The 27,719-nt window shown below is 39.9% G+C and overlaps 1 long non-coding RNA gene across 3 annotated transcripts in view; it reads left to right on the forward strand.

Annotated features, from left to right (window-relative positions):
* The window catches only part of LOC147343603 (uncharacterized), a 131,126-nt gene that overhangs the window by 81,185 nt on the left and 22,222 nt on the right, over window positions 1-27,719 (forward strand). For 2 of the 3 annotated variants that reach the window (XR_015156161.1, XR_015156163.1), the window contains exon 3: window positions 24,842-24,970. This is a non-coding gene — a long non-coding RNA (uncharacterized LOC147343603). Of the gene's footprint in view, window positions 1-18,154; window positions 18,965-24,841; window positions 24,971-27,719 lie in introns of those variants that run through there. The other variant, XR_015156162.1, reaches the window with a different exon arrangement.

Consider the following 27,719-nt stretch of genomic DNA (forward strand, 5'->3'; position numbering starts at 1 on the left):
AAAGTAAATTGACTATATACATATCAATATAAAGGTTTATTTCTGAACTTTCTATTCTGTTCCATTGATCTATATGTCAGTCGTTATGCTTGTCACACTGCTTTGTTTACTGTGGCTTTATCGTAAGCTTTAAAATTGAGAGGTGAAAGTCCTCCTACTTTTGGGGGAGAGGTGGTGCTTCAGAGGGTCCAAAGGGCATGTGGATAGTATGACAATAAGCATCAGAGCCCAAAAGAGAGGAGGAGGTTGCCTCCGTGTGGGTGTTGACGATGAAACCCACCATGGGTCGTGAAGGCTGAGGTCAAGGTGCTGAGAGCATCCTGGTGGGAGATAGAGGTAATGACAGCAACATCCACGTATAAGTGTTGGAGCCCAAGCTGTGTGTGCGGGGCACCTGTGCACTCATTGTGGCTGGGGGCAGGGTGGGGAATAGGACATCGGCAGGAAGATTGGTGATAGGGCTGGTTTGATGAGGAATTGGTTACCTTCTGGGGGACTGAGTGAATAAATAAGTATAGTAAAGATAGAAACAGGTTTCTCATTGTAGGAAATAAGGAAAAAGAAAACACCAGAATAAGCTCTGTGGTGTTAGTTTGGAATTGAGGTATGGGTTTGAACTCATGGTTTTCAATGTATAGATAGATATGCATGTGTGTATGAAGCTGACACTCCAGTATTTTGGTCATCTGATGTGAACAGATGACTCATTGGAAAAGTCCCTGATGCTGGGAAAGATTGAGGGCAGAAGGAGAAGAGGGCATTAGGGGATGAGATGGCTGGACGGCATCACCAATGTAATGAACATGAACTTGGGCAAACTCGAGGAGATGGTGAGGGACAGGGAGGCCTGGCGTGCTGCAGTCCATGTGGTCACAAAGTCGGACATGACTGGGTGACTGAACAACAACATATAATATAATGTATAGTATGTGTATGCACATACATGCATATATTAACTAGCTTTGTCCAATGAGAGGACTTGAGAACAGGGACACACCAGTGCCATCCTGATGTTGCCATGTGAAATCCACCCGGTCAAAGAACCAGGACTCCCCAGAGAAATGGCTGATGTAGGGTGGGATTAGGGAAGTTTTAAAATAAATGTAAGGCATCTCATTATACTGGAAAATAAGAAAATACTGAAAGAACAATCAGGACATTTCAAAAGGACATAGAAGCCAGGCAGCCAAATAAGGGACAATTTTAGCATCAGAATAAAAAAAATGATAGTTGACCTTCTCCTAACAGTAGACTATTGACTGATTACTGTTTAAAAAAGAAGAGCGTCATTTGGCAGCCATCATAGTAACAATGCAGGCCAGAAACACTATTCATTAGTGGTAGAAACTTTGATGAGGAATGGATTATTGTCTTAAAGTACCTTCACAGAGGGACAAAGAGCGATTTTATAGTGAAGAAGCCTGGCGGACTACAACTTAGTCAAGGGGTTAAGGTGAACATTACCAAATGAGACAAAGCAAAATGATAAAGCACTGATAGACTGCACTGAGAACACAGCATCTCATTTGAAATTCCCACCAAAAATATATAGGGCTTTCTTGGTGGCTCAAATGGTAAAGAATCTGCCTATAATGTGGGAGACTTGGGTTCAATCCCTGGGTCAGGAAGATCCCCTGGAGGAGGGCATGGCAACCCACTCCAGTATTCTTGCCTAGAGAATTCCGTGGACAGAGGAGCCTGGGGGGCTACAGTCCATGGGGTTGCAAAGGGTCTGATAAATAATCCTGAGGAAGCATCAAACAGCCAGAGTGAAGAGCATCTTCTAAATAATTGGTCTGTAATCTTCCAATGTCTCAATGTCTGTCGTGATAGCCAGGGAAACCTTGAGAAACCGTTTGAGATTGAAGGACATTAAAAGACATGGTCACCAAATAGAGTTTTAGATTGGAACCTTTTGCTGAAACACAAATTCTGGCCAACTGGAGAAATTTGAACATGGATGAGATGGTTGAGGGCTTCCCCAGTAGCTCAGCTGGGAAAGAATCTGCCTGCAATGTGGGAGACCTGGGTTCAATCCCTGGGTTGGGAAAATCCCCTGGAGGAGGGCATGGCAACCCACTCCAGTATTCTTGCCTGGAGAATCCCCATGGACAGAGGAGCCTGGTGGGCTACAGTCCATGGGGTCGCAGAGTCAGACACGACTGAGCGACTAGGCACAGCACGTAGATGGCTGAAATATATTAACACTAAATTATCTGTTTTAATTACTGTATCAGAGATTTGTAGGAAAAGATATTACTTGTAGGAAACACATTCTACAGTAATTGAGGGTAACAGGGCATCAAGGCAGCAAAACTGTTGAAATTTGAAACCATTTAGAAAGGAAAAAAAAAAAAGAAAAAACATCAGGAATCTGAAACTATCTGTTTTCTGGAGCAGGCTGTACAGTGACCTGAGTCTTTGCAGGAGAACAAATCACTTCATCCCCTTATGTTTCCATTTCTTTATCTCTTAAATGAAGGAGTTGGACTTGCTTGTCTTAAATTCCCTATAGATCCAACGCTTAAGTTTCTGTAGTTCAAGAGCACTGCAGTTAGGGGTTAGATGTGACCGGGATAAGGAGTCAGAAGGTCTAGAAGAAGAAACACTGGCTGTGTTTGTGAGAGGTGAGCGTCTCTGTGAGGCCAGGCAGAGGGTGAGGACGTCGGAGAAAGAAGCCTGCAAACAGGATTTGAAGGAAGTTGCACAACTGGTAGAGACAAGCTTTTATTTTTCATTGGGAGGTTTCTTGATTCCTTTCTCTTCCTCTTCCCTCCCTCTCTTTCTTCTTCCCCCTCTTCCTTCTTTGCTTTCTTTCTCCAGCAAACATTTATTAAGCATTTCTCACATTCAAGGCGCTGAGTGAGACACTGTGCGGAGAACAGGCAAAAAAAGATAGTTTCTGTTCTCAGGTTGTTTACAGTCTAGTAGACGAGAAACTCAGACAACACACACACACACACACACACACACAGCCCTCTGCTGAAACTTCTTTGTGTTTCTCCCATTCTGATGGTCAGAGCTGAATTAGCCTCTTGATCTTGATGTCTTGAGGGATTCCTTCCTCTCTCCCCTCCCCCGAGACACTGCTTCCCCTTTATTTGATTTCTCTATAGACGAGGTGACATGGCCCTTTCTTTCATTGATGGCTGCAAATTTTATCAGAGAAAGAAAATATCTTAGTCAAGTGAGCAATATTCCAGAGACTTTATCCACCTAATGACTCCAGGGATAAAATGGAAGTTATCGCTTTGATTTTTAAATCTCAGAGAAACTTGACTTTCCCTTTCCTATCACAGAGAAAACTGCAATTTAACAATATATGTATAGAATGGATAACTTTATTAGGGTGAAACTGTGAAATACAACATGAATGAGGTTCCTCTTAAGGAGGTAAACCATGTTCTGAGCAGGTAAAATGATAGCACGTATCAAGACTCTTGAGAGTCCCTTGGACTGCAAGGAGATCCAACCAGTCCATTCTGAAGGAGATCAGTCCTGGGATTTCTTTGGAAGGAATGATGCTAAAGCTGAAACTCTAGTACTTTGGCCACCTCATGCGAAGGGTTGACTCATTGGAAAAGACTCTGATGCTGGGAGGGATTGGGGGCAGGAGGAGAAGGGGACAACAGAGGATGAGATGGCTGGATGGCATCACTGACTCGATGGACTTGAGTCTGAGTGAACTCTGGGAGTTGGTGATGGACAGGGAGGCCTGGTGTGCTGCGATTCATGGGGTCGCAAAGAGTTGGACATGACTGAGCGACTGATCTGATCTGATCTGATTGTTATATTATGATATTATACTATAATGTTGGAGAATTTTATATGTATGCCAGTGAAAATCAGTAAGAGAGTTCATCCTTAAAAATCCATATTATTTTCTTTATGTGTAGTTTTGGAAGAGATATGGAAAATGATATGGTTTGAATAAAATATGTTTTTAATGAATTTCCAAATAAATTTTCCCCTAATGTTCATCCTTGTTCATTAAGCCTACATAAAAGAGACTGAAGCAGGCATTAAGTAGTGGTTCAATGGCTCTCTGTTTAAAGTGTGTGCTACTGTTCCAACCAATAATGTGTCTATTGTCTTGGAAAATGCTAATTGCTAAATTGATTGTGATATTCATGTTCCAACACTCCAGTCCAACACTGAACAATGTCCCACATGATGATGGAAAATAGCTGTTGTTTGATGCACAGTGATAGCAGGTCCACATCTATCACAGTCGTGAAAGGTGGTTTCTGTACCCTGATTGCTTTTCTAAATGAGAATGGCTCAGATTAGAGAAGGGTAGTTCAAGATATTAAACTATGCTTATTCTTCTCATTGGTGAAGTTGCCCAAGATTAATAGATGCTGAGCAAGGAAACAACATTTTACATATCCATGCTTGATTCTGCGAGTGCCTGAGAAAGCTAGCATGGCATGACAGAGTGCATGACGCTCTAGAGAGTTCGAAACGCGACTCGAGTTCTGCTCTGACCCTCCCAGTTGCGTAATGTTAGTAAGTGACTCTTTGCGATCTCATCAAAGAAATAAGGGCTTGGATGAAATAACTTCTGAGTCCCACTTTCTAAACGAAAAATATCACTATCAAATTTTTGGCTTAGTACTTAATATGGGAAAAACTGACAAGTAGCTTCCAACAAGCCTTTCATAAAATAGTTACCAAGTCTCTTTATGTGGGAGAACTGTGCTTATGCCGAAAGTACAAAGATGAAAATAAATATTAAAATACAGTATGTGTCATCAAGAGTTTATAATCTAGCTTAATACTGGGAGACTAGTGATAAAATTAGTAAAGCAATGTAACAATAAATAAAATATCACCAAATGTAAAGCAAGGTCCTGGATTGGATAGCGAATCAGGAAAAAAGTTGCTGTAATGAGCATGGTTGGGAAAATGTATTGAATGAGTATCAAACTTATAGAATGTGGTAACTGTATTGTGGTTTTTAAGAATATTCTTATTCTTAGGAGATGTGTTAAAGTATTTCGGGTCATGAAATGTGCAGCTTAATCTCAAATGATTCAGCAAACACACACACATATACATACACACACCATGTATATATACATATATATGTGTGAGAGAGAGAATGTAGCAAAATGTTTACAGTTGGTGAAAGTGGTATATGGGTTATTTCTTTATGGCTTTTACAACTTAAAGTTTGCATTTTTTCAAATTAAAATAGAATAAATAATGTGTGATACAGTGCTACAGGAATGCAAGATAAGTACATTGAAAATAATTACAACAGCGAGTCCATTGAAACAGGATGTTGAATTATCTCATTTTGTGTCTGAGCCCCCAAAGATGACATACACGGGTGGAAAGTGTCCCGTGATTCTGAAGAGTAGCCCTAGGCACATACCTCCGTAGGTAAGAGATGGCCCACACCGAGCAAGGCCATCAGTCTCTCCCTGCTCATAGCAGAGAAGAGGCACAGTGTTTAAATAACTTGCTCAAGGTCACACAGTAGCGAGTCGAGTCGAGGAATCAAAGTTGCCCGTTTGCCCAGCACTTTCCCTGCCTTACCTCTCCTCTATACTGCTTCCGATAACAGCGTTGATCTCACTGTGGATGTTAGGCTGTTTGTATTTATTTATTTTTCTCTCTGCACTTTCATCTTTAGTTTGGAATGAAAACTTCCCAAAGAGCCCAAATTACAGTTGCATGATTATTACTGAATTAGTCAAATGAAACTTTGCTGATTTGATTCCTTCCACAGCCCTAATTAATGTGATTTGTCCTGTCTTAACGATTATATGTGATTATAAATGGTTTGTCCAGACATTGATTTTGAAGACTTTCAGAGTAATCAACTCCACTATGCTGCAACTTGGGTCTTTAAAAATATTATATGTTTTAATACATGTATCTAAAGGGAAGCACTTACTATCCAATTCTTGATTAGTAGGACTGAGCTTAAAATATGATGAAAGTGTTATTGAGCAAATTTTCTCAAGTTCTCATCCAAGGTGCTCTTAGGGGAATAATGTGGCACAAGAAAAACACTAGATCAACTTGAGAGTAGATGAGACATTTTGAATTTAGGGGAATAGAAGTATTTCAGAAGATATTCAGGACCACAATCATGAAAATGTTTAAATTTCAAAAAAAAAAAAAAAAAAAGGTACAGTGACCTGCTTAGACAAAGATATTTTGGAAAGACAATTATGAATAGTAACGCCTTTAGAATAATTCTCTAACTTGTTGTGAAGTCACTCAGTCGTGTCCGACTCTTTGTGACCCCATGGACTGTAGCCCACCAGGCGCTTCCATCCATGGAATTTTCTAGGCAAGAGTACTGGAGTGGATTGCCATTTCCTTCTCCAGGGAATTCTCTAAAACAGTAGAAAAAAACGGAGACAGCATAGGGGGAAAGAGGCTAGTCTTTTTACTGAAAGTAATAGTAATCATTGGATTCTGCAATTTGGGGTAAAGTAGTCTTACATTTTATACCTCTGAAGTTTGTTTCTTTTCACTGTGAAGATTCAACCTTCGAAGCAAAACCTAATGGGATGTGCTTTGTTAATCTAGCTTTCTGGGAAACTGTCTTCAGTTGAATAATAGCCACACGTCTGTGAGTTCATTCACATTTCAACCAAGTGGCAGCTGCAAACTTAAAAGAGCCATACTGAAGTGCTTCCCGTAAATAACCTCAACTCGAGTTTTGAATAATGTTACTTTTAGGTGTTTTTAAAAGCTTTAGTATGTTCATCATGAAGTCTAATGGAAGGTATTTTTGCACTTTGAGAGGAATTATAGTGTGAATATTTTCCAGAATCTAAATTGTTTAAATGGTAATTTAATATTTAAATGGTAATCCAAAGAAGTTCCATCTCAGAGGTAACATCATTTTACACATGCCATGGATGAGGAGTCATGGTGCATCATTGCAATCGGGAATGGTCCACAGTGCTAGTGTAGATAGAGAAGTTATGCAATTACTTACATGTAATTTGTTCCTTTTCCTGGTATCTGATATTATTTTTAATAGTATTTCTGTAAATTCTCTTGGAATAACAGTTTCCCTACATTAAGAAAATTTTTATATTATGTGCATAATTTATACCTCTTTTTTTTTACTTTTGCTCTCTTTATATTTTTACTTTTTTCAGTTTTGTTGTGATATAATTGACATACAGCACTGTAGAAGTTTGCATACAGCATAATGATTTATGTATCGTCTGAAATGATTACTGCAATAAGTTTAGTAGACATCTATCATCTTGTATAAAAACACAAAAATGTTTTTTCCCCCTTGTGATGAGAACTTTTAGGATTTACTGTCTTAACAACTTTCAAGTATAGCATACAACAGCGTTAACTATAGCCATCATGCTGCACATCTCAATACTTATTTATTTTATATCTAGAAGTATGCACCTTTTGACCACCTCTCCCCATTTCTACCACTTACTACCCCTTGCCTGTAGTAACCACCAATCTGATCTCTTTGTCTATGAATCTGGTTTTGTTTTTTTTAAATTCCACATGTAAATGTAATCATAGAGTATTTGCCTTTCTCTGTCTAACTTACTTCGCTTAACATAATACTCTGCAGGTCCCTCCATGTTGTCACAAATAGCAAGATTTCCTCCTTTTATGATGGAATAATAATCCATTATCCACTCATCCATTAATAGACTTTTGCCTAGAAAATCCCATGGATGGAGGACCCTGGTAGGCTGCAGTCCATGGGATCGCTAGAGTCGGACACGACTGGGCGACTTCACTTTCACTTTTCACTTTCATGCATTGGAGAAGGAAATGGCAACACACTCCGGTGTTCTTGCCTGGAGAATCCCAGGGACGGGGGAGCCTGGTGGGCTGCCATCTATGGGGTTGCACAGAGTCGGACATGACTGAAGCAACTTAGCAGCAGCAGCAGGTTGTTTTCATGTCCTGGCAATTGTGAATACTGATGAAATTAAATATGTTCCATTTGATGTTCTCCTTTGACATTTGAGGGCTGTACTGTATGAATAATAATAATAAACTGTGGAAAATTCTGAAAGAGATGGGCATACCAGACTACCTGATCTGCCTCTTGAGAAACCTGTATGCAGGTCAGGAAGCAACAGATAGAATTGGACATGGAACAACAGACTGGTTCCAAATAGGAAAAGGAAGGAGTACGTCAAGGCTGTATATTGTCACCCTGCTTATTTAACTTATATGCAGAGTACATCATGAGAAATGCTGGGCTGGAGAAAGCAAAAGCTGGAATCAAGATTGCTGGGAGAAATATCAATAACCCAGATATGCAGATGACACCACCCTTATGGCAGAAAGTAAAGAACTAAAAAGCCTCTTGATGAAAGTGAAAGAGGAGAGTGAAGAAGTTGGCTTAAAGCTCAACATTCAGGAAACGAAGATCATGGCATCTGGTCCCACCATTTCATGGCAGATAGATGGGGAAACAGTGGGAAAAGTGGCTGACTTTATTTTTCTGGGCTCCAAAATCACTGCAGATGGTGATTGTAGCCATGAAATTAAAAGATGCTTACTCCTGGGAAAGAAAGTTATGACCAACCTAGATAGCATATTAAAAAGCAGAGACATTACTTTGCCAACAAAGGTCTGTCTAGTCAAGGCTATGGTTTTTCCAGTGGTCATATGTGGATGTGAGAGTTGGACTATGAAGAAAGCTGAGAGCCGAAGAATTGATGCTTTTGAACTGTGGTGTTGGAGAAGACTCTTGAGAGTCCATTGGACTGCAAGGAGATCCAACCAGTCCATCCTAAAGGAGACCAGTCCTGGGTGTTCATTGGAAGGACTGATGTTGAAGCTGAAACTCCAATACTTTGGCCACCTGATGCAAATAGCTGACTCATTGGAAAAGACCCCGATGCTGGGAAAGATTGAGGGCAGGAGGAGAAAGGGACGACAGAGGATGAGATAGCTGGATGGCATCACCGAGTTGATGGACATGGGTTTGGGTGGACTCTGGGAGTTGGTGATGGACAGGGAGGCCTGGTGTGCTGTGGTTCATGCGGTCGCAAAGAGTCGGACATGACTGAGTGACTGAACTGAACTGTATGAATTCGTCTTCAATTGTATTTACTTGATCAAGTATCATAAAATCTTTGCTTTACATTCTGTTTCATTGTATTGTTTCTTTTCAGTTGTGAGACATGCAGGGACCTTCACAGAGATGGAGAGGAAAAATAAAATAGAATCAGGCTAGTGGGTACCCCTTGTAGGTACCCCATGTGGTACACGGGGAAGGCTGGTGTTATATTTAACAGTTTCTGAGGAACAGTGGTGACTCTGATGATAGGCAGCATTGGCTTTCTATTCCAGAGGTCCCCGATCTGTTGTCTAGGACAGTGAAGTAGGAAGTTACTAGACAGGGTTAAGGAGGCTGCGAGGGGAATGCTATCACCTAAGCTTTAGGGTGTTCTAGGTTTTTTTGGTCTTAAATCTATATTTTAAAAATTGAAGTATAGTTGATTTGCAAACTTATATAAGTTTCAGGTGCACAGCAAAGTGTTTCAGTCATGTGTACACACACAGACACACACACACACACACACATATATGTTCTTTTTCATATCCTTTTTCATTATGGTTTATTACAGGAGTGTTTTTCTAGCTTTAACTAAGGCCCCACCTGGCAATAATTATCAATCATTATCAAACAATGTATACCTCAAGTCATGAAAAGTTACCAACTTTTATCTCTATCATTTTCTTTTTAGATGATAGTATGCTAACTAACATACTCTGAAAACCCAAATTAATTTTATTTAAAATCATATTTTATATGATAACATAGCCAGTAATCAGCCATGTTTAAGCTTTTCTTTGAAAGAGATATTAAAATGGTCATAATTATCATTTGAGTTGAATTCAAGTTTATATCTTTAATTATGCCTCAGGGGCTTGTATGGCCTTAAGGTTTTATAATTTACTCTTATAAAGATAAGAAACAATTAGTTGAAAGTAAGTGATGGGATTTCCCTGGTGGTTCAGGGTTTAAGACTCCGTGCTCCCAGTGCAGGGGCACAGGTTCAATCCCTGGTGGGGGAACTAAGATCTCACATGCTGACCAGCACAGCCAAAAGAGAAAAAGTAATTGAACTTGTACGTATATGAAACAATATTTAGCTTATTAAATATTCATCATATATATAAAATAACATAAATATTACATATTTAATTGATCTAACTATCTGTATCAGTTAAGTTCAGTTCAGTCGCTCAGTTGTGTCCGACTCTCTGTGACCCCATGAATCACAGCACGCCAGGCCTCCCTGTCCATCACCAACTCCCGGAGTTCACTCAGACTCATGTCCATCGAGTCAGTGATGCCATCCAGCCATCTCGTCCTCCGTCGTCCCCTTCTCCTCCTGCCCCCAATCCCTCCCAGCATCAGAATCTTTTCCAATGAGTCAACTCTTCGCATGAGGTGGCCAAAGTACTGGAGTTTCAGCTTTAGCATCATTCCTTCCAAAGAAATCCCAGGGCTGATCTCCTTCAGAATGGACTGGTTGGATCTCCTTGCAGTCCAAGGGACTCTCAAGAGTCTTCTCCAACACCACAGTTCAAAAGCATCTATTCTTCGGCACTCAGCCTTCTTCCCAGTCCAACTCTCACATCCATACATGACCACAGGAATAACCATAGGCTTGACTAGACGGACCTTTGTTGGCAAATGTCTCTGCTTTTGAATATGCTATCTAGGTTGGTCATAACTTTTCTTCCAAGGAGTAAGCGTCTTTTAATTTCATGGCTGCAGTCACCATCTGCAGTGATTTTGGAGCCCCCAAAAATAAAGTCTGACACTGTTTCCACTGTTTCCCCATCTATTTGCCATGAAGTGATGGGACCGGATGCCATGAACTTCGTTTTCTGAATGTTGAGCTTTAAGCCAACTTTTTCACTCTCCACTTTCACCTTCACCAAGAGGCTTTTCAGTTCCTCTTCACTTTCTGCCATAAGGGTGGTGTCATCTGCATATCTGAGGTTATTGATATTTCTCCCAGCAATCTTGATTCCAGCTTGTGCTTCTTCCAGTCCAGCGTTTCTCATGATGTACTCTGCATATAAGTTAAATAAGCAGGGTGACAATATACAGCCTTCACGTACTCCTTCCTTTTCCTATTTGGAACCAGTCTGTTGTTCCATGTCCAGTTCTAACTGTTGCTTCCTGACCTGCATACTGATTTCTCAAGAGGCAGGTCAGGTGGTCTGGTATTCCCATCTCTTGAAGAATTTTCCGCACTTTATTGTGATCCACACAGTCAAAGGCTTTGGCGTAGTCAATAAAGCAGAAATAAATGTTTTTCTGGAACTCTATGCTTTTTCCATGATCCAGCGGATGTTGGCAATTTGATCTCTGGTTCCTCTGCCTTTTCTAAAACCAGCTTGAACATCAGGAAATTCACAGTTCACATATTGCTGAAGCCTGGCTTGGAGAATTTTGAGCATTACTTTACTAGCATGTGAGATGAGTGCAATTGTGTGGTAGTTTGAGCATTCTTTGGCATTGCCTTTCTTTGGGATTGGAATGAAAACTGACCTTTTCCAGTCCTGTGACCACTGCTGAGTTTTCCAAATTTGCTGGCATATTGAGTGCAGCACTTTCACAGCATCATCCTCATTTACATATACACACTCTTATTCATGTATTCAACACATTTAACAGGAACTTACCTGATTCCAGGCATGTTGTTAGGACAGGAAATATAACCTGAACAGGACAAGCATGAAGGTATCTGCCCTCATAGATCCTGCCTGGCACAGGGATGTCCCTATCTTCTACTCCTGCTCCCTTTGCAGGCATCACTAGTCAATAAAGACATTCTCACCCTAGAGCCTAGATCTCCTCTATTCAGTGCTCCATTACTGAATCAGAGCCGGCATGGGAGTTGAAATTGATTTGCCATCCCTGGCTCTATGTTAATGACCAGGCAGACTATTAAATTGGAAGATGAAAATGATTAAATAAAGTTCAAACTTTTTATTTGCTAACCAGTTACATGATTTTGAGTCTCTTTCCAGCGACTCTTCACCAAGATAAAATTTGAAAGGTTGAATAAGATTGGGGCAGGATTTTGTCAAGTAACGATTGGAAAAATTTCTGTGTTGAGAAGGCATCAGGAACCACACTCCCCTTAAGAAGTCACATTCCCTTCGTTCAAGGTTATTAAGGGATATTTTCAGGGACAACTTGATGAGTTGGTGGTTAAAAGGCCATAGCCCCACAATCATGCTCGAGAAAGTCAAAGAGGTTTGTGTGGAAAAGAAGAACTGTATCTGGGAAGAAAATGAATCCCCATCAGTGCAAGTCAACAGAGGTGTGGCTACTTGGCCAGAGGATGTCATGATGATGCCATTTCAAAACAAATCTTGCCCGAGGGCTTTTCCTACCAGGGACCCAAGTGGCTGAAAGGCGTACCCCATGGACAGAAGCTGATGTGTGATTTTCAAAGCTGAAGACTCAAGGAAAGACACTGCCCAAAAAAAAAAAAAAAAAAGACACTGCCCATGTCACAGGAGTGGCAAGTGAAGGGGCCCAGCAGAGGAATCATCAGAGAACACACACAAGCACTTGCACAAGGAAGTCAGCCTTAAAACATGTGCAAGGGCTGAAAAGCATGAGGCAGGCCTGTGACAGCAGCGGTCATGTAAAGAGCATGAGTATTCCTGTCACTTTTATATCCAACCTTCTCCAACCCGTCTGGTAAAAACAGGAAAGGAATTTCACTTCCACTGCTAGCTACAGGCTGCAGTTGAGGGAGGAACTGAAATTTAACTTGAATCAGCTCAGAATTTTTCAATATTACCTAGGAAAGGAAATTTACATTCCTTGAGATTGTACTCATTACTTAAAGTTTTCACGGGCCTTTCAATTATCTATATCACCATACGAGTTGTACAAATGTCCTTGTTCTGCCAAGGGCAGGGTGTGGACTGTAAGTACCAACTAGGTTTAATGGGACAGTTGGAAACAGAAGTAAAATTGCTTCTGGAGTTTATTCTTTCATTCACTCATCCCTCCATTCATCCAGAATGTACTGATATATTGTTGTTCAGTCGCTAAATTGTGTCTGACTCTTTGTGACCCCATGGACTGTAGCACACCAGGGTTCCCTGTCCTTCACCATCTCCTGGAGTTTGCTTAAACTCATTTCCATCGACTCAGTGATGCCATCCAACCATCTCATCCACTATTGACCCCTTTTCCTCTTGCCCTCAATCCCAGCATCAGGGTCTTTTCCAGTGAGTCAGCTCTTCACACCATGTGGGCAAAGTATTGGAGCTTCAGCATCAGTGCTTCTAATAAATATTCAGGGTTAATTTCCTTTAGGATTGACTGGTTTGATCTCCTTGCAGTCCAAGGGACTCTCAAGAGTCTTCTCCAGCACCACAGTTCAAATGCATTAATTCTTTGGCACTCAGCCTTCTTTATAGTGATATATTTTACCACTTCTACTTATGATAATTAACCTCTTACCCACTGGTTTAAGTTAGTTTAGCAAGAACATTATTGCTTTCATACTCTGCGCCAGACGTAGTCCCAGTTTCTATGTCAGATAAAATAGACTCGCTGTCTTTGAGGAGCTTATCATATCATCTAAAGAGCTGTGAAAAAAGAGACATGGAAATTTGTGATTTAAACTTTTATAATGCCTAGAATATGAATTTATAATTTCAGTGAAATACATCAAGAGCTCTGGTAAAGATACACATTATTGCCTCTTTCTTTTTAATTTCTAATTCCTGCATACTTTCTAATAATAACACAGCATTTGACATGAGACAACTTTTTAATTTGTTTATTTTTGTGTATGTTAGATCTTCTGGAGAAGGCAGTGGCACCCTACTCCAGTACTCTTGCCTGGAGAATCCCAGGGACGGGGGAGCCTGGTGGGCTCCCATCTATGGGGTCACACAGAGTCGGAATCGACTGAAGCGACTTAGCAGCAGCAGCAGGTTGGATCTTCACTGACGTGCGGGCCTTACTCTGCCTGTGGCGAGCGGGGGCTCCTCCCTAGTTGCAGTGCACTGGCTTCTCACTGTGGTGGCTTCTCGTTGTGGAAAATGAACTCCAGGGCGTGAGCGCTTCAGTAGTTGTGGGCACATGGGCTCAGTGGTTGCAACTCCTGGGTCTCGAGCACAGCCTTAATAGTGGCAGCACGTGGGCTGAGTTGCTCCAGGGCACGTGGGATCTTCCCGGATCAGGGATCGAACCCACGACTCCTGCACTGGCAGCTGGATTCTTTACCACTGAACCACAGGGGAAGCCTGAGACAAGAGCTTTTTAGTAAAGGTTACACATAATATTAACAGTGGGGTACCAGACAGATTGTAAATGCTGTTGTTGTATGCGTTAATTGCAAAATATGGACGTTAATCCTGAAGAAATATGTGTTAATAATGTATATTGAATATACTGATTAAAATTGTCTGATTAATCCAACAGTAAGTGCTCTGGAGGCATTTTATTGAGCTTTTAAAGAATTATTATCTACTAGAGTCTTTTTAATTTCTCAAATGCTCCTAATATATTATTTACCACTTGCTAATTTTTAAAATCATGAGACTAATGTCATTTGGATGCTGAAAAATATATAACTAAAGTGATAAAATAATAAATCTTTCTTCCTCCAATAATCTACCTTACCTTTCTAACCCTACTTTGTAGTTAGCTGTTATACACAAATAAATCCCTGGAGACATTGTAATACTACAAGGCTTGGTTTCAAAGTGTACATTCATACAGAATTTCCTTTGCTTAGCACTTAGAGTTGGAATTATGAGCATAATATATACATATTAAAACCTAATTCAGGAAAGGAGATTAGGTCAGCCCTCTATTGTAGAAGATAAATAGAATTCAAGTGCTCAAAGCTAGAGCATTCAAGGAAATAGACACTTATTTGTTATGGGGCAAGAAGAATTAGACCTCAGCAGGACATGAACCTAGAATTTCCAGATGTACAAGCTGAATTCAGAAAAAGCACAGGAAACAGAGATCAAATTGCCAACATCCACTGGACCATAAAGAAAGCAAGGAAATTTCAGAAAATGTCTACTTCTGCTTCACAGAGTATGCTAAAGCCTTTGATGGTGTGGATCACAACAAATTGGAAAATTCTTAAAGAGATGGAAATACAAGACCACCTTACTTGTCTCCTGAGAAACCTGTATGCAGATCAAGAAGCAACAGTTAGAACCTTACATGGAACAACTGACTGGTTCAAAATTGAGACAGGAGTACAGCAAGATTGCACATTATCACTCTTGTTTATTTAACTGCTATGTAGAGTACATCATGTGAAATCCTGGGCTGGATAAATCTCAAGCTGGAATCAAGATTGCTGGGAGAAATATTAATAACCTCAGATATGCAGATGATACCACTCCAATGGCAGAAAGCAAAGAGGAACTAAAGAGCTTCTTGGTGAGGCTGAAAGAAAGTGAAAAAGCTGGCTTGGAACTCAACATTCACAAAATTAATATCATGGCATCCAGTCCCATCACTTCATGGCAAATAGAAGAGGAAATAGTAGAAACTGACCAATTTTATTTTCTTGGGCTCCAAAATCACTGCAGATGGTGATGTAGCCATGAAATTAAAAGATGCTTGCTCCTTGGAAGAAAAGCTATGACCAACCCAGACAGTGTATTAAAAAGCAGAAAAATCACTTTGCTGACAAAGGTCCCTACAGTCAAAGCTATGGTTTTTCCAGTAGTCATGTACAGACATGAGAGTTGGACCATAAAGAAGGCTGAGTGCCAAAGAATTGATGCCTTTGAATTGTGGTGCTGGAGAAGACTCTTGAGAGTCCCCCTGGACAGCAAGGAAATCAAACCAGTCAATCCTAAAGGAATCAACCCTGAATATTTATTGGAAGGACTGATGCTGAAGTAGAAGCTCCAATGCTTTGGCCATCTGATGCAAAGAGCCAACTCATTGGGAAAAAACCCCTGATGCTGGGAAAGATTGAGGGCAAAAGAAGAAGGGGGTGGCAGAGGATGAAATGGTTGCATAGTATCACTGACTCAATGAACATGAGTTTGAGCAAACTCTGGGAGATAGTAAAGGATAGGGAAGCCTGGCATGCTGCGGTTTATGGGGTCACAAAGAGTGAGACCTGACCTAGTGACTGAACAACAGCAAGGAGAATTAAGAAGATAAGATATTCACAGAACTTGGCTTCCACTAAACAACAAGCATTTTATAGAATACAATAATGCATGTTATCAGTTTCATGTGTAAAATTAAGAGATTTTAGATAGAACGAGCCCACAGGAATTAAACATCACACACAGACTTTTGAAGACCAAGATGACTCTACTCACAGAGCATATGCAACAGGGGGTTTGCAGTTGCTGTGTATGAGATGCTGTGCGGCTGTGTTTCAGTGTCAATAACACTGGGTGGTGCATAGTACAATATATCTACTGCATATTGACATATCTTTGTCCTTTGTCACTTTCCATTTTTCATTCCTTTCATTCCCCCAAGGAAATAATCTAGAACCGGGGACTCTCAAAGATAATTGTATATCTCAGCTTGGCATGAGGAATACAGAGAAGGAAGTGAAGCATAAGAATGGACATTAGAGCAAGTAGGATCCTAGTGTAAACTATAGGAAAGCGGGATCATACTCTTTTTAAAATTTTTTATGTATTTTTGGCTGTGCTCGGTCTTCATTGCTGCGCATGGGCTTTCTCTAGTTGCGGCAAGCAGTGGCTTCTCTCTAGTTGCGATGTGCGGGCTTCTCACTGTGGTGGCTTCTCCCGTTGCAGAGCATGTTCTCTAGGCTGTGCACAGGCTTAAGTAGCTGCGGCTGTGGGCTTAGTTGCTCCGCAGTGTCTGGAATCTTCCCAGACCAGGTACTGACCCTGTGTCCCCTGCATTGGCAGGCGAATTCTTAACCACTGGGCCACCAGGGAAGTTCGAATCATAGTCTTTATAGACATGTTTCAGGGAAATTCTGAGGTTCTGTTTTTAGGAGCTCTTGTGGATTTCTCAGGTCTGACCAAACTTGGGTCCTCTGGACCAAGAGGCAACTCTTCCGAGGGATGGTCTTTGTATGGCTTTTGTGTGCGTGTGAACTTTCTTTCTTATGCAGAGATTTCTGAAAGCGCTGGTTTGTTGACAACCTGGATCTTACAGTCACTGTTGTCATTTTCCTAGCGATGGAGGAAAATATGACTTCACTTGACCCCTGTTATCCAGACCTTCATGCATCCTCTTTCTATGAGATATTTCCTAACACAGCTTATGAATTGAAAGCTGAACGAACATTAAGTGGCTCCTAAATGGTTTTTAGGTAAAGTGGATCATAAAAATTCAATTCCACTCTTCCTCACCTGACCCTAAAATACTTGGTTTTTGTTTATTTTTGTCAATAGTTTCTTATTCTATACAATATTTAAGCAAAGGACTTAAAAAGAAATGTAGAATTAGTTGTAGAGATAAAGACCATTGCTGTAGTATCTTAGTGGGTTGGGAATTTGGGTGTTAAGGGCTAATCCGATAGGTAGAATTTTGTTGTTGTTATTTAGTCACTAAGTCGTGTCTGACTCTTGGCGACCCCATGGATTGTAGCCCACCAGGCTCCTCTGTTCATGGGATTTCCTAGGCAAGAATATTCGAGTGGGTTGCCATGTCCTCTTAGAATTTTGTTAGATGGTATCAAATATATTACAAATATGAACCTATCCCTAGAAATGCCAGTTTTATATAGAAAAGTGGCTAATTTTTGTTGAGATTCAGTTCTGTCTCTAATTTTGGTGCATTTCAACAATGAATCTTTTGTTATATGTGCATACATAAACTTGTTATCTGAATAGCATTCCAATACTAAGGCTGTGGAAATATGCTTAGACGTATTTTTAGAGAAAGTGTTCATTCTCCCTATCTGTTTAAATCATTCATTTGAAAGCATTTTGTAGATTTTCTGAGTATGAAGGATGTTAGCTAGAAATCTAATTTCATACACCATCATCACTGCAAAAGAGGTAATTCTTGTTACCTCATTCATAACTCTGTCATATAAATTTTAAAGTTTCACGAATCGGACATGACGGCTAATATACTATTAACATGGCTACACATCTCTGCGGTTAGTTTACATGCTTAATTAACCACATTTCATTTTCTTTCTGGCTTTCATAGCAGCTTCTCTTAATTTTAAATCAAGATTTATAAAAGAGAATCTTTGCTGAAGACTCTCCAATTCTCCTATCTTTAAAGAGATTCCTTCTCACAGGACCCCAATTAGTCAACGTTGAAGCCAAGAGGAGGAAAAGCCGCCCCTGACGTAGAAGGTAAATGCTGATGGGGACTCAAACGCAAAACTTTTGAAGTATGCTTCTGTCACTGACCGTGTGGCCTGTGGGACTGTACTTCATCTTTCCTGCCTTCATTTCACTTGTCAGTTAAAAAGGGCATAATATTTATATCCACAGTGTCTTGCAAGTCATTCATTTTTCAATTTGCCTAATGAACACTTTGTTCATATTGAAGCGAGCCTGTACTGTGAACAAATGATAGGCCACAATGAAAAACTCCCTTCCTTCGTGAGAGCCCCAGGGACAGCTCCATTTCCTATTCAGCGTCACACCTTCGCAGATGGATGAGCCCTGCACTGCTGCCTAAAGGTCAGTGTGCAAAGTATTTGCTGACTCAGCTGAAAGGATAAAGACTGAAGTTTCAATCTACCTGTGTTAAATACCTACTCTCTAGTACTTGTGTGTGTGTGCTCAGTCATGTCCGACTCTTTGCCGCCCCATGGACTGTAGCCTGGCAGGCTCCTCTGCCCATGGAATTTTCCAGGCAAGAATACTAGCGTGGGGTGCCATTTCCTACTCCAGGGAATCTTCCCAACCCAGGGGTCAAACCTGTGTCTTTAGCATCTCTTGCATTGGCAGGTGGATTCTTTACCACTAGTGCTGCCTGGGAAGTCCCCTCTAGTACCTACTAGAATAAAATCTGGGAACACTTGGGGAAGAATAAAATCTTGTTTTTACTGAAAGCCAAAAGTTTTATGTTCCAGGACACTATTGTTCCATACCCATACCAGCTTGGGTGTAACTCACTTGGCTTTCAAATGTTCTTAGAACCACACGTGAACAGCCTTTGGCCAGGCCACATCTCTTGGGCTACACTCCTCTGAACAGACCTTGCCAAGCGAACGCATGCCAGAGCAGCACTTGGCTGAATGGTCCTCACCAGCAGAGGAGAGACCTGGTTACCAGAAGGGCTCCACTGTGGCTCCCAGTTAGTGAGGAGTGATGGGGCTGGAGGCACTGGCCTAGCCGCTGCTAGCTGGTTTTCAACATTTTCCTCATATTGTGCCATGTCAGCTAAACCTGTGAGGGTACATAACATAGCCTCAAGCATACCTGTTTCTTAATTTGGTTTTAGAAGGGAAACACGGTGCAGTGGTATTTCTCATTAGGAAATAGTGTAACACTTAGCAATTTGATTGAGAAAATGGGATTGTTTTATAGTCCAGTGGGCTCCAAATTCTCCTCAGATCTTTATTGCTTGGTCCTTATTAATTCAATAAGCAACCTGTATCATTAATATAGAAGACAAATAGGTTTCATAAGTGAAGTTCAAAAAAACTGAAGTGATAATATAACTGAGAACAGAATTTCATTTATTTTTTATCAGCGGCAGATTGTTTTTTTTTGGTAACTTCCATGCAAACAAACCAATATGGTCTTCTTCTGAAGGTGGTAATTGAGATGACAAAATTGTGGTATCTCCATTGACTGTGCTACCATGGAAACACATATGTGTGTGTGTGGGTGGGTGGGTGGGTGGGTGTTTAGTCACTAAGTCACGTCTGACTCTTTGTGACCTCATGGGCTGTAGCCCACCAGGCTTCTCTGTCCATGGGATTTCCCAGGCAAGCATACTGGAGTGGTTTGCCATTTCCTCCTCCAGGGAATCTTCCTGATGCACAGATCAAATTGAGGGCCAGAGTAGTTTAATTATACCAAGAGTTACTATTGGAGTAAGCAAGCACAGACACGAAGAACCTTCTGCAGTACTTCTCACCACACCCTTTGCCCCCAAACACTGCTTCCGCTTTGGGAAAAAAAAATCACTTTTCTACAATAGCAGTTAATTAAATAACATCTGTCCCATTAAACAACTGTACATTGAATAAAAACTACATTAACAGAAAAAAGCCTCTGAAGAATAACTCTTTGGCATCTTTTTCTTTGCCAAGGACTCTGGGAGCCATGCCAGGAAAATACAATAAAATTTCCTAGCCTTAAAGTTGTGTCCTTCCTTCCCTACTCTGTGTCTCCATTGTCTATGCCATTAAAAAAAAAAAACAACAAAACTTTATTATCTTACTAGAAATTTGAGGGCCTTTCTTTAGTTTCTTTGAAACTTGCCTTGTATTTTCAGTGTTGTGGTTCTGTTTCAGTGGGACGATATTATAACCTCTTCATAAGACCATCATCTCTCTTTGTAGCGGATTTCCCACATTTTCAGTGATCTGTGTTTTCCAGATACGGATGCAAAGGCTTCATCGCTGTACTTCACGGGGCTCTTAATACCAGCCTTGCTACACTTCGCATGGTCTCTTCCTTGCTCTGAATCTCAAAGCACAGGGAGGCAGGGCCATTTCTAAAATCAATTCCTGGCAGAAGAGAAAGGCCCTCCATGCATCAGGAAACCATTTCAAAGGTTAACAGCATATCCAAGGGCATTAATTAAACTTCTTTCTTAAGTGAAGGCTCAGTGCTGTCAAAAGGTGGAGCGCATGAGGAGATGAGTCCAAAGCTATAGCTTCCTTCAGAAAAAAGAAATGAAACTTTTCACAAAGCCTATTAAGCACGTTCACCTCCCGATTGTTAGATGTAACAAATAAGAGGGAGAGAGACTGCGGAACGGCCCTTAACTCAGGGAACAGAGGGAGCCTTCTATGTTCTCTGTCACACTATTGTCTTGTCTCTAATTCAAAAAGCCCTGAAGATGGTGATAATTAAGCAAATGATTGATACCAAACCAGAGATGAACTTTTAGGTGCATTTAACGTCAGTTTTCTTCAGGGAGAGTATCTGTTTATTCCGTTTAGCATTGATCCCCGCATAGGAGATTAAAAATGACATAGCCTTTGTTAAACAGTTTAAAAGAATTGGAGAATTTTCTTTCTGAGGCTTTGACTGATGAGATCCTTTGCCAACTTATGAACGGAGAAAAATGGGGAAAAATTACAGAATAACTATCACAGTCACTTTAGTTTGGGCATTTTCATATTTACATCTGCTATCAGCATTTGACAAAATGATGTCAAGGGCAAGGAAATAAACAGCCTGACTTTTGTTGTCACATGGGTACTAAGCCATATCAAGATGAAGTGCAGGCATTAGAAAATCATAAGGGAACTTTGGGCACACAGACAGCCAGAGAGGCTTATCCAGTTACCAGGCAGTACAGTATTTCATATTTCTTAGATGTGAGTGAGTGGCATGTCAGAGATTAGGTAGAAAGTACATGATGCAGAACGAAAAATCCGCTTAAAATATGTCAGAAAATTTCAAAAGATTGTTTCATTCAAAATTTTCCTTTTTGTATTAAAATGATTCAACCTACTTTTAAGTAGAGACATACCATGCTCAGATGCTCAGTCGTGTCCGACTTTTTTGCAGCCCCGTGGATCCTTCTCCAGGGGATCTTCCTGACTCAGGAATGGAACCCATGTCTCTGGCATTGGCAGGGTTCTTTACCACTGAGCTACCTGGGATGCCCAGTAGAGATATGATAGCTGCTAATGTTCCATGAGAAGACTGACATGAGAGGACAGTCGATCCCAAGTCTCAGGCTTTTATTTTCAGTGTCAGGAGAATACTTTTCAAGCACCCATTCCCAGTGCCTGTCCATTTCCCTTTTTTCCTCTGGACTCATCTTGTCTCTGTCTCAGTGGCTCACACCCCCTTACAAACACAAAAAGTTGGGGGGAAAAATAGAGGAAGAGAATGGAGTGGGCTATTTTCAAGGTTGAGGGTGTCAGGGGTGGCCAAACCTGGATGATAGCTAAGTAGATGAAGGCCAGAAGGAAGCACGGGAGGGTCTGAGCCTTGGCCAGGCGCAGGTGATAGCATCGTGGAGAATTCAAAGCTCCAGAGGCCAGGCTACCGTGTGAGGGGCAGACAAGTCGGGAGAAGATGGAAAGTAGCTCCCGAGACTCAGAGACTTGCTTGGTTCCATCCTGAGTGTGTTTTCTGACTGAGACGGGATTGGCTTAGAGCATATTCCTGAAGTAGTGGGAAGTGTCTGATCCAAAATGAATCAGGGAAATCCTAGCCCAAGGAGAAAGAGAGATGGAGGACCATGCAGGATACTGGTGTTCATAATCCAGAGGAGAGACTAGAATTGTGGAATATACTGTAGAAACACGAAAGTCAGATGAGGGATCCAAGAATCCAGAATTGGAATACATGAAAATAAAAATCCCACAAAGGAGATCAGGAGAAGGAAGAGACACATAAATAACACTATGAGTGAAAAGAGGTCCCTCCTCTAAAGATAAATTAAAAAGATAATAGCAACACTAGCAACAACTATATTCTTATGATTCTGAAATCTGAGTTGAAATGGCCAAATTCCTGAGAAAATGTGTAGAAGAGATCTAAAGAGAATTAAAAGCTTGAATAATTCTGTAAGTATTAAAATAATTAAATTAGTCTTCAAAAAACAGATAAGTAATAAAAATCTTCATTTAAAACTGCAGAATCAGGTGATTATATAGGTGATTTCTACCAAATGTTCAAAATGTAGAGTATCCTTAATTTTTAATTTAACAAACTCTTCTTAATTGTCAGAAAAAGAGGGAATATCCAACTCATTTTATATCAAAAACCAAAAAAGCCATGTAAAAGGAAAATGTGCAGATCAATTTTACTTTATAATATAGGTGTAAAAATTCTAAAAATAATTTATATTCAAACACTAGAAAATCAAATCCAACGTATATTAAAAAAAGAAAATGTACCCAGACGAGACTGGGTTTATTTACAGCCAGCAAAGAGGATTTATATTAAAAAAAATATAATTCCCATTAATAAACATTTAGATGGTAAATAAAATTAACATTGAGCTTTAACATATTAGAGGCTCAGAGAAATCTTTCCATAGAAAAAACCTATTTAAATTTGTTCAACTAGGATTTTTTTCAGATTTTCCTTGAACACTTAATTATCGTTCTCCTTGTTCATTCACTAAGTCGTGTCTGACTCTTAGCGACCCTATGAACTGCAGCATGCCACGCTTCCCTGTCCTTCATTATCTCCCTGTGTTTGCTTAAACTCATGTCCATTTTGAGTCAGTGATGCTCTCCAATCTTCTCATCCTCTGCCATCCCCTTCTCCTCTCGCCCTCAATCTTTCCCAGCATTAATTAGGGTCTTTTCCAATGAATCGGCTCTTTGCATCAGGTGGCCAAAGTATTGGAACTTCAGCTTCAGCATCAGTCCTTCCAATGAATATTCAGGACATGAATTACTTAAGCATTTGTTACTGAATATTTAAGCTGTAAATATAGAAAAAATGTTTGAGTCTCTCCAGATAGATTCTATATATGTAATTTTTCTTTTAGAACATCAGGGTGTGATGCATTAGAAGTCACTTGGGGCAAGAGGCATGAGGAAGGAAACTGTGACCCTTTCGTTACTAAATGAGCTAAGGACTCTTTGACTTGTTTGCATCCCATCTTTCTAAAATACAAAATTATAATCTTTATCATTTATTTCACCTCCCTAGAGTTTTGAGCTCTCTAGATTAGAAACATATATTTGTTTAACACTGAACAATTCATGCACATTTTGTATTTGTGGTACTTTAATAAAACTCACCAACTAAAATTTCTTCTATCACTTTTGATAAATTGTGTAGTACCCATTGTCTAATAAAAAAAAGTTTCAAGAATTGACGCCTCTAACTTCCATAATCAAGAGCCCACAAGGAACCACAAGGCCCTCCCTTCTGAGCGTGTGGCATTTTGATGTGGTCATTCCATCATGCTTGCCCTGACATGGGCATGTTCACTTGAGAATTATTCGGACACTGCATTTTTTGCATGGAGCACATGATATTTATGCAGATGTCATAATGAAAAATAGAAAACCACTAAACTTTTCACTACAAAGCATTATCAAATTTTGTGTGAAACCTACAGGCTCCTCCAATCTCTGATTCTCAACTAGAACCTAAGCTCCAACTTCTCCCTGAGTGATACTCTATCTTAGAGAATCAAAATGCCTTATGGCCGGAAGGGTACCTGAAAAATAGTGGGCACTGGTTGATGACTTTTAAAGGACTGAATGGATGATAACTAGAATTTTTACTTTCCATACTGACTCCCCACACCCACTCTGGAAGGCAGGACTTTTTTCTTCCTTTTTAAAAATGATGGTATGCCTACTTCTCAAAACAGATCTACATCTAATGGATGGATTAATAATTATTGCAGTTGTTAAAGTGAATGACTGAGGCTGTTCAGTCTAACACTGTAGACATTTATTGAAGACATATCACATGTTCATATGATATGTGTTTGCCTTTTAAGGAAGGTTATTAAGTATGCATAGTACAAAGAATAAAAATAATGAGGACTAAGGCAAAGGGGAAATCTGTATAAAAAAATAAAAATAATAGCCTCTGCATTGGCCCCCAAGGACCACACCTCTTCGTCTCCATGCTTTTGTGCAATTCCATCCCTTCGAATGTAAGCTGGACCTGGTGGCTTCCTTTTAATTGAATAGAATGTACCAGAAGTGATCACTTCTGAGATTAGGTTCCAAAAAGGCAGTAACTTACATCTTCTCTGTTGCTTTCTCAGTCTGCCATGTGAGCTGACCTGTGATCAAGGCACTTCAGCAAGGAACTGAGTGAGTCCTCTGACCAACGATGAGAAACTAAGGACTTCAGTCCAACATCCTGTGAAAAGTCACATCCTATCAGCAACCAGGTAAGTGATTCCAAGAAAGCAGATGCTCCTTTCCTTAAGCCCTTAGTCAAGAAGACAGCCCTGGCCAAAATTTGATCACAGACATGTATGAGACCTTGGAACCGAGACACTCAGCTAAGCTGCACCCACAGAAACTATCAGGTAATACATGTTTATTGCTTTCTAAGCCCTAAGGTTTTAGATAATTTATTATGCAGCAATAAGAAACTAATACATTTAGGAATAAAATTAACACATCAGTACATATATTGTATTGTGTAAGTTGATGGAGAGCCAAAGCAGAGAGGGACACCACTATTTACAAGAAATAATATCCAGACAATAAATACGACTCAATTGTTTATAAGAATCATTGCTTTCCTACATGTTGCAGTCAGAAGAAATATTTCCCATTAGTCCTTTTTAGGTGATCCCTGGTGATATCTTTAATATGATCACTACAATGAATAAATAGTGATCCATAGGTTTACTCTCAGTAGATAACATCTCTAAGTGTATGTCAATGGCAGAGTGCTGAAGCTTTGTTTGTGAGTATTTTTCTAAGAGGCAACAAAAATAGTGTAAAATACATATTATTTTGATGGTCAGGGTTGATCTTAGAAAACTTAGAATATGCAGATATATGTATGAATTCTAGCTCTTTCCTTAGTAAGAATTGGAGAGTGTAAGCTTTAAGGTTGTAATCAAAGCAAGAACCAAAAGTAAAGATATTTTGTCTTGCAATTTTAATGGTTTTTTAAAAATTTATTTTATTGAAGTATAGTTGATTGACAGTGTTGTGTTAGTTTCTGGTGTACGGCAAAGTGATTCAGCTTCATGTATATATTTTTTTTCTTTTTTTTCATTATGGTTTATTACAGGATATTGAGTATAGTTCCCTGTGCTAAACAGTAGGACCTTGTTGTTTATCTGTCCGATGTATAATAATTTGTATCTGCTAACTCCAAACTCCCAATCCCTCCCGCCCTCACCTGCCTGCCACCAGCCACCACAAGTCTCTATGCCTGTGATTCTGTTACTGTTTCATAGATAAGTTCTTTTGTGTCATATTTCAGCGACATCACATGGTATTTATCTTTCTCTTTATGACTTACTTCACTTAGTGTGATCATCACTAGATTCATCCATGTCGTGTTGCAATTTTAAAAGATCCAAAACATTTTTAAAAATCAATAGGGTAGAGGGTAGAATCAAGGTCCTTTTAATAAAATGAAGTACAATGGTTAAAACTTTTGTAGTAAAATGTAGTCAAGCTACATTAGAAAAAAGTTGTTGAAAGTGAGGGTAAGACAAGTTGTCTCCTCCTCCAGCAGCTGTTCAGGCCAAAGTCAACGACCAGTTACAAGGCATAAGCTTGTCTGTGAAACAGCCCATGATGGTGACCAGAGCCTTCTGGTCCTCAGAGTCTCAGTGTACGAAGTTCCTCTCTGTGCACCTGCTCACTTTATCCTGAGCTAGGATATAACTCTACAAGGTGTCAGAAATGAAGAGCATCTGTTTTCCTTTGCTCACTGGTAGCATGTATTCTCTCAGAAGGACAATCTATGCCGTTTCAAACAAACAGGATCCTGTATTCCACGTGTTATTAATGACTAGGTCATAATTTTTTTGATTAAGAAGTTTTATTGACTTGATTCTTTTTCCTTTTAATCCCCTTTAATTTTCTACAAATATTATTTCTGTCATATTTATATCCTTGATATAATTGTTCTCCTGCAGACCTTTAAAAACACACTTTCCACTTATGCAGCCTTCTAACCAAGCAAAAATCTCATTTTCTGCTCTGTCTTTCCCCCAATTTGATCAAAAGGAACACGAAATTATGGGGATGTATGCAGGGAGATTTGTCAGTCTTTTATTATTTACTTCAACTGTGAGGTATAAATTGAATTTGGGGCCCTCTCTTCAAGAATACACTATTTACTATCAAATAAGTTGATGTTAGTGGATCAGATATGGGTAAGGTTTTCAATGATAACCTTGTAAGGTGGGTTGGAGTGCTTCGGGGTTCTGGAATAATGGCTTGCTTTCTTTCATGTGTAAACTTGGCTTTTGTTTCTATCTCCTTTGAACACCCTTGGTCTGCTGGAGAGACAGTATACTTTTTATGTAAAACTGAATGATCTGAGGACAGCTGAATCACTTATTACTGCCATTTTAACAGACACAGCAGATGATCACATATTGGCTCAGTGATTGTGATCATTATTGATTGTGAAGATAGACTACAAGAAGCAGTTAATCCTGTTATGCCTGCTTCTTGGTTGAACTCACATGACTTTACTCATTGGTAATTGTGGCTTGCCCAAGTTTGAGGCGTGATTAAAACTTGGAAACTGAGATGATAATGAAAACCATTTTAAAATAGGAATGTGGCATATGTTAATGTAAATCAGCCATCCAAATTTCTTAATGAACTCATTCAGTACTTAGATAATTATTCAGATATGGAAATGGTGGAGCCATCCGATAATACCTCAAATGCATTAGAGCATCCATATATGTGGAATAGATTATTATCCAAAATAATTAAAATTCAGCTGCAATTATAGAATGAACATATTACCTCCTATATCTCAGCACTGTTACATTTCTTTTTTAAAGTGGGACTTATTTATTTAGTGATTACTCTGTGATATTCAATTATTTGCTGTGGGGCTCCTCATCATTGCTATGAATTAACGAAACGGCTCTGTTGTCCTTAGTAATCAGCTGAGTAGGAAGTGAGGAAAAGACAACGCATTCTGAG

This window comes from Bos grunniens, chromosome 27 (assembly GCF_055505025.1).
Source record: "Bos grunniens cultivar Pamir isolate PY7600 chromosome 27, Bosgru_T2T1.0, whole genome shotgun sequence".
NCBI lineage: Eukaryota > Metazoa > Chordata > Mammalia > Artiodactyla > Bovidae > Bos > Bos grunniens.